Here is a 6,030-nt window from a genome sequence, read left to right as displayed (position 1 = left end):
GGGGGTAGAAATAAATAAATTAGCAACTATCACCACCCACTCTTTTTTACACCAGTGTTCATATACCACCTCTGGCAAATCAAGGACAGCATCACTATTAGTATGATTAGTGCTGGATGGAAAGCTGCCTGGCCTAGTGAAGGAGATATACATCATACCACCCACCATTGACAATCTATGGAAGAGTTACAGGATGTTTTGTGGGGGGTGGAAATAAAACATGTCATTTACTCTGCCAACTTTTTAGGTCCTGATGTCAAAGCTCTTACTGCAAGAATGAAAGATACCATGTTGTACACTGTCCCCAGTCATTATTATGGGCCTTTGGTATCAATTTACGTCTCCTTGTAGGGCAACCTGTGTTGCAAGCTGCACAGGCTATAGCAGATTTCGGGGAATCAGAATTCTGCTAAAAAGAGGGCAGGGGTCCAGGGGATAGGAAAGGCACCTCAAGGGCATGATGGCACTAATTGCATGTCCTGCAAGCACATGTGGTATATCTTATCACCCTGGGACCACTGAGTTAGAAACAAATTGGCAGCCCAATGCTGTTGTAGTGAAGCTGGGAAACAAGCTTCCAAAAAACAAAAACAAAAACAAAAAACACGACTTCATAAACTGCCCCTCAGAGTGCTGGGGGTAAAGGAAAAGGAAATAGAGATCTGCCTCTCCAAATCCAGGAATCTTTTACATCTTGACCAGTACCCTCCCCCTGCCCTAGGAGAGGGGTCAAGATCCTGGGTGAGAACAGTAACCAGGTTCCCAGGGGATGGGAGGCCGCATGTAGAATTAACCAATTATTGGTCCCCTGCCAACCAACAAAAGGTGCTAGACTTTGTAGACACAGGAGCTAAGTGCAATTTAATTCATGGCAAAGAATTGTAATTCTATGGGCCAGAATCTGTTTATGTTGAAAAACAAAATTTAGTTTTACAAATTGGAAATTTACCTCCCAAAAAACATATGTTTTATATTTCCTCTATACTGATTTTAGTTTAGGAATTGATGTTCTCCAAAATATCACATTACAAACTACCATAAAGGAGGTGCTAAAAGTAAAATCTAAGTGGTCCCTGATGAAGGTGGCTTCACCTTGAAATTTATAGCAACTAAACCATATATGCTCCTGGGAGGGCAACAAAAAATTATGGCTACAATCAAAGAATTGGAAAAGATGGGAATAATACTACTACTCATAGCCCTTTTAATCATCCTAGATGGCCAGTGTGAAAGCCCGATGGAACATGGCACATGACAATAGATTATTGTGAATTAAATAAAGTAATACCACCACTGTATGCAGTGGCCCCAAACATTGTGTGACTTATTACAAGAAATTAATACCATTAATACCTGGTTATGTCGCTATCATTTTATTTGGATCTTGCTTTATTTAGTATCTCCTTAGACAAGTCCAGTCAGCCTGATTTTGCCTTCATGTGTGAAGGCCAGTAATGGATTTTTACAGTGGTTCCCCAAGGCTATGTGCACAGCCCAAATATTGTGACGGCGTCCAAGGGAAGGACATAGCCATATGGAAGAAACCTGAGGCTGTAACTTTATTTTATGATATTGATAATATTATGTTAACAAGTCACTCTTTTACAGAATTGAAAAAGGACATACAGACAGTCACATAGACTGTAGTTTCCCCAGCTGAACCTTTCCTTCTTACAGTAACATCATGAGATCCCGTTTAGGTGCTTCACGTGACCCTAGCAGAAAATCTGTTATGAAATTGCTTTGTTCTGAGATCCTGTATATTGCCCCTCATTCTCCCACCTCTGGGTGGAGCACTACCTTCATTGTTCAGTCTGCCACTGCTGGAGATCCTCTCCTGCCCATAAATCCCAATAAAGCTCATGTCTGACTCTTTGCTGCATGTGGTCTTTGGTCTTGCAGCTGCCCTGACCCATGCCTTCCAGAAGCTGGGTTGGGACAATGCGTGTGTTTGAGCATACTTTCTATGCTCTGGCAGTTCACAAGTCGACTTGAATGCTTTCCCTCTGCATGTGCAGAGCTTTAGGTCAGTCAAGCATGAGAGACTGGTACCTTCTCAGGTCTTTCCTGGGCAAGTGCACATCCCTATGCATGGACAGGCCATGTAGATCTCAAGGGATATTCTAAGACTTTTCAAAATCCCTAAGAACATCTAATTCTTAAGATCTTCCATTGAAGTTTGGGGCCAGGCTCTTGCTTCCTCCATTGGGTATTACAGAAGCAGGCAGTTGTGATGCTAAAAATTGCTGCTGTCTTTCTTAGATAATTACCCTGTGAATAGGATTATTCACACAAACTGAGCTCTGACTCTGTTAAAGTAATAATAACACACTGTTACTGGAATTTTCCATGGAGTAGCCAGACAGGCCAAATAATATCAATGCTGTTATGCATGGGTAGGAAAGACATCAAGATAGACATAACTGCAGAGAAGGGGATGTGTCAAATTACAACACCATACACTAGTTCTTCTCAGCAAAGTTGAAAAACATTTTATTGGATAAATTCTCCTCAGGTTGTTTAAAATATTTGATTGTTTTAAAGAATTCTGTACAAGTGGATTTGGAAAATTTTCATCAGTGTTTGCTTTGCTTTATCAAAGGGATGGGATCACAGATACATTCACAACATTACAAAAATTCCCCATATTTCTACTTTCCTCCATCAAAAAGTAGGGATTGCTTATTAGGATAATAAGGAAATATCACACAGACCTAAATATTTTGGTCCTATGGGCAGCAAGACACTTGAGTAATCATTAATGGAAATGTCTTTGTATTTATATTATTATTATGTATAATTTCTTATAAGTTTATGGCGTGATAAAATTTTAGGGAGACTTTTTGCCTTTATCCATTGCAGGGCTTTAACATTTTGCAATTGGAATACGAACTAAAGTGAACATGACCTCTAATCCATGAGCAACCATTGATATTCAGACCAGTACTTTAGAACACTGTCCTGTGAGAGTAAAGAAGTCTCCTAGAGTACATTCCAGACCTACCACTTCTGTTGTCCTGGCTTTGATGGTTAAACATCTGTGTTTTAACAAGGTCTTCCAATTGAATCAAACATACACTGACCTATGATAAACAGGTTTCTGAATACATTTCCTTCCAAACACACTTCAGTTATCTATGAGAGTCAATCTGCAGGATTGTTTTCCTGGATGAAGATTGTTGATGAGGGTGGAGCACTTAAGTGTGCAGAAAGGAACAGAAAAGTTTGACCAGTGGTGGCAATTGAAGAGAAATATGTGAATAGCTGTTATATGAGCACATTTAGCTTACTTCATGGTGTTATTAAGGAAAATTACTCTTTTAAACACTTCCTGTTAAGAATCTATGAAATGAAAATTATTCAGAAGTTAATGATGGTATAAGTAAATGATAGTCCCAAACACATTTTCTTTTGATTAATTAAGGAGAAAAAGGACAGGAAGCAGAAATATAGAAATGTTTCCCTATGTAGTCAAGGCATTCATATCATTTAAATATTTTAGAACTCAAACATAAATTAGTGGAGTAGTATTTATAATTTATATTGCTTATTTTGATTAACCCAAATATAGTATGACGTCAATAACAGTTTGTTTTTAAGATCTCAGCAATTACAATTCTCAAAATAAGCAGTAATATACAAATGCATCATTAGTAACATCATTACTTTACCCCTTATCCCATTTCCAAATCTAAGGATGCAAAATGCAAAGTATATTTGAATCAAGGTAAGAGTTGATTGGATCATTCTATAAAGATCAAGAACTTGAACAATGCTATTTACTTGCAAATGGAATCAGTCTGCACCTTGGATATGATAAATTGAAATTAGGGACAATTTGATATATAGGCATTTGTTGTGTGTGTACCAAAAATAACCTTTTGGACAGTTTTCTGTCAGTAACTCAGATTTGGTATCTAAGGTCACAGTAGTCTACCAGATTTTAAAATGCCATGGATTCTTCCATATAAATATGTTATGTGGGTCCAAACTCATCAATATTAAATATCTAACTCATATGAGTCTCATATGAAAATATCTGCCTTATCCCCCAGGAAAAATATAATATATATGAACTTTTAAAGGGAAAAAATAAAAAATAAGAAAAAGGCTATTGTATTTTGAAGATTTGTTTACAGTTTGGAAAAAAAATCACTGACAATGGCATAGTTAAAAATAAAATGTATTGCATGTTGCTCTACATCTAATATCTATTTTTACTCTTTTATGAGTCCACATTAGGTGGCTCTATTGGGTACTACAATTGAAGAATGAAGCTATGTCATTCAGTGAGTCATCAATATATCTAAAAGCAATAAATTATATAACCCATTGACTTCATCTCTGCTTTCTGATGCCGCACGTTCCACGTGATATCCATTCTGTTCTCAGTACAGCTAAGACATCCTTCCTATATTCCTGCTCCACAGATTAAATATTCCCATATCAACAAAACTGTTTTGCATTTGATTTTTTAAAAATATAGCCATTTTGGGTATTATCTTCTTGACATAATATTGTTCGTCTTTGTTCTCCAAAACACATTGACTGTGAATTAACGTGCTATTGTTGATTTTATTTGATCAGTTTGAAGTAAGTGGGGCTGTTACTTCAGTTTTAATGTGAGCCCAAGCATTATATTACTACTGTTTATAGAACACAACTTGTCATAACATAATAATTATTTTGTACATTTTAGTTGACATTTAACAAAGTAATTCTAAAACTATTTTTACATATTAGAAGCGAATCATTTGTACACTTTTCAGTCTAAATGCAGCACTTCATTTATAAATAATATCATATTGTGTTCAGTTTATTTCATGGATCCAAGTCATTATCCAGTTTTGATTCCTTGCAACTTGTTAGCTGATTTTTCAACTTTGTGATCACAAGTTTTGTCAACAAGCCTCTATTGAAGTAATGAACATACAAGAGTCTAGCTATACAGAATTCAAAGCCATATCATTAATTTTGATGAGATAATTACTTAAAAAGTAATTGAGCAAGGGAGGGGATGTGAATCAAGTGGTTGAGTACCTGCCTCCCCAAGGGAGGTCCCAGGTTTGGTTCCCGGTGGCTTCTGGAAACAAAACAAACAGCAAGCAAAACAAACCAAAAATCCAACTCAGGAATGCTGAAATTGCTCAGTGGTTGTTGCCGGCTTTCCACATACAAGGTCCTGAGTTCAATCCCAGGCCTCCACTACCTCAGGAAAAAATAAGAAATAAAAAAGGCATTGAACAAAGGCAAAACATTTACTGATTCCTATATATATTCTGGAAATAGAGTAATATCAAACACCCAAGTGAAAGAAAAGACTAGAGTAACCAGAAAAATAGAAAATACAAAAATAGACAAAAATGATATATCATTTCAAAAGGAGAGTTAATAAATATTGTCATGTGTTAAGGGAAGAAGGAAATGAAGAAAACACATGCTCTATAATAATTAGTAATTTCTGAGGGGAGGCAAGATGGTCGCTGAGTGAACTTGCCTTTGCGATAGGTCCCGGGAGGAGACGGTTGGGCGCGGCTGCAGGCTCTCCAAGGCCGGGCTTTTTCGGGATTTTTGCAGGGCAGAAGTGCCTGGACATCGATTGGGTGGAAAGGTAACGGAGAGGATTGGTCTAGTAGATATAGTTTGGGTTCTATTGCCTGTGGGTGAGACCCACGCGCCCGGGCTCCTCCCTGCTGCGGGTGGGGGGAGTCGCGGTTCAGCCCAGCGGCACCGCTTTTACACGGCTCTGAGCTGTCGAGGAGTTCACGAGCTCTGGGCGAGCTGTGCACGGGTTGATGCGACGGGTCGCCTTTGCAGTGCGATTTGGGAAGATAGACGGTGCTTTGTTGTGAAGCGAGAGAAACTTGTGATTGCGAACATAAACAATAGTGCTTACGCCTGAAGCCCCGCCCCCAAAAGCCCGGCAGCCGGTCTCCGACCCAAATAGGCTGTAGGCAATAAAGAGACGTAATCGGAAAGTTGTATTAGGCTGCGGCAAGGGAGGGGGATACGTCTGGAAGCAGATTAGGG

Source organism: Dasypus novemcinctus, chromosome 10 (assembly GCF_030445035.2).
Source record: "Dasypus novemcinctus isolate mDasNov1 chromosome 10, mDasNov1.1.hap2, whole genome shotgun sequence".
NCBI classification, from domain to species: domain Eukaryota; kingdom Metazoa; phylum Chordata; class Mammalia; order Cingulata; family Dasypodidae; genus Dasypus; species Dasypus novemcinctus.
Note: the sequence above shows the minus strand (reverse complement) of the source record.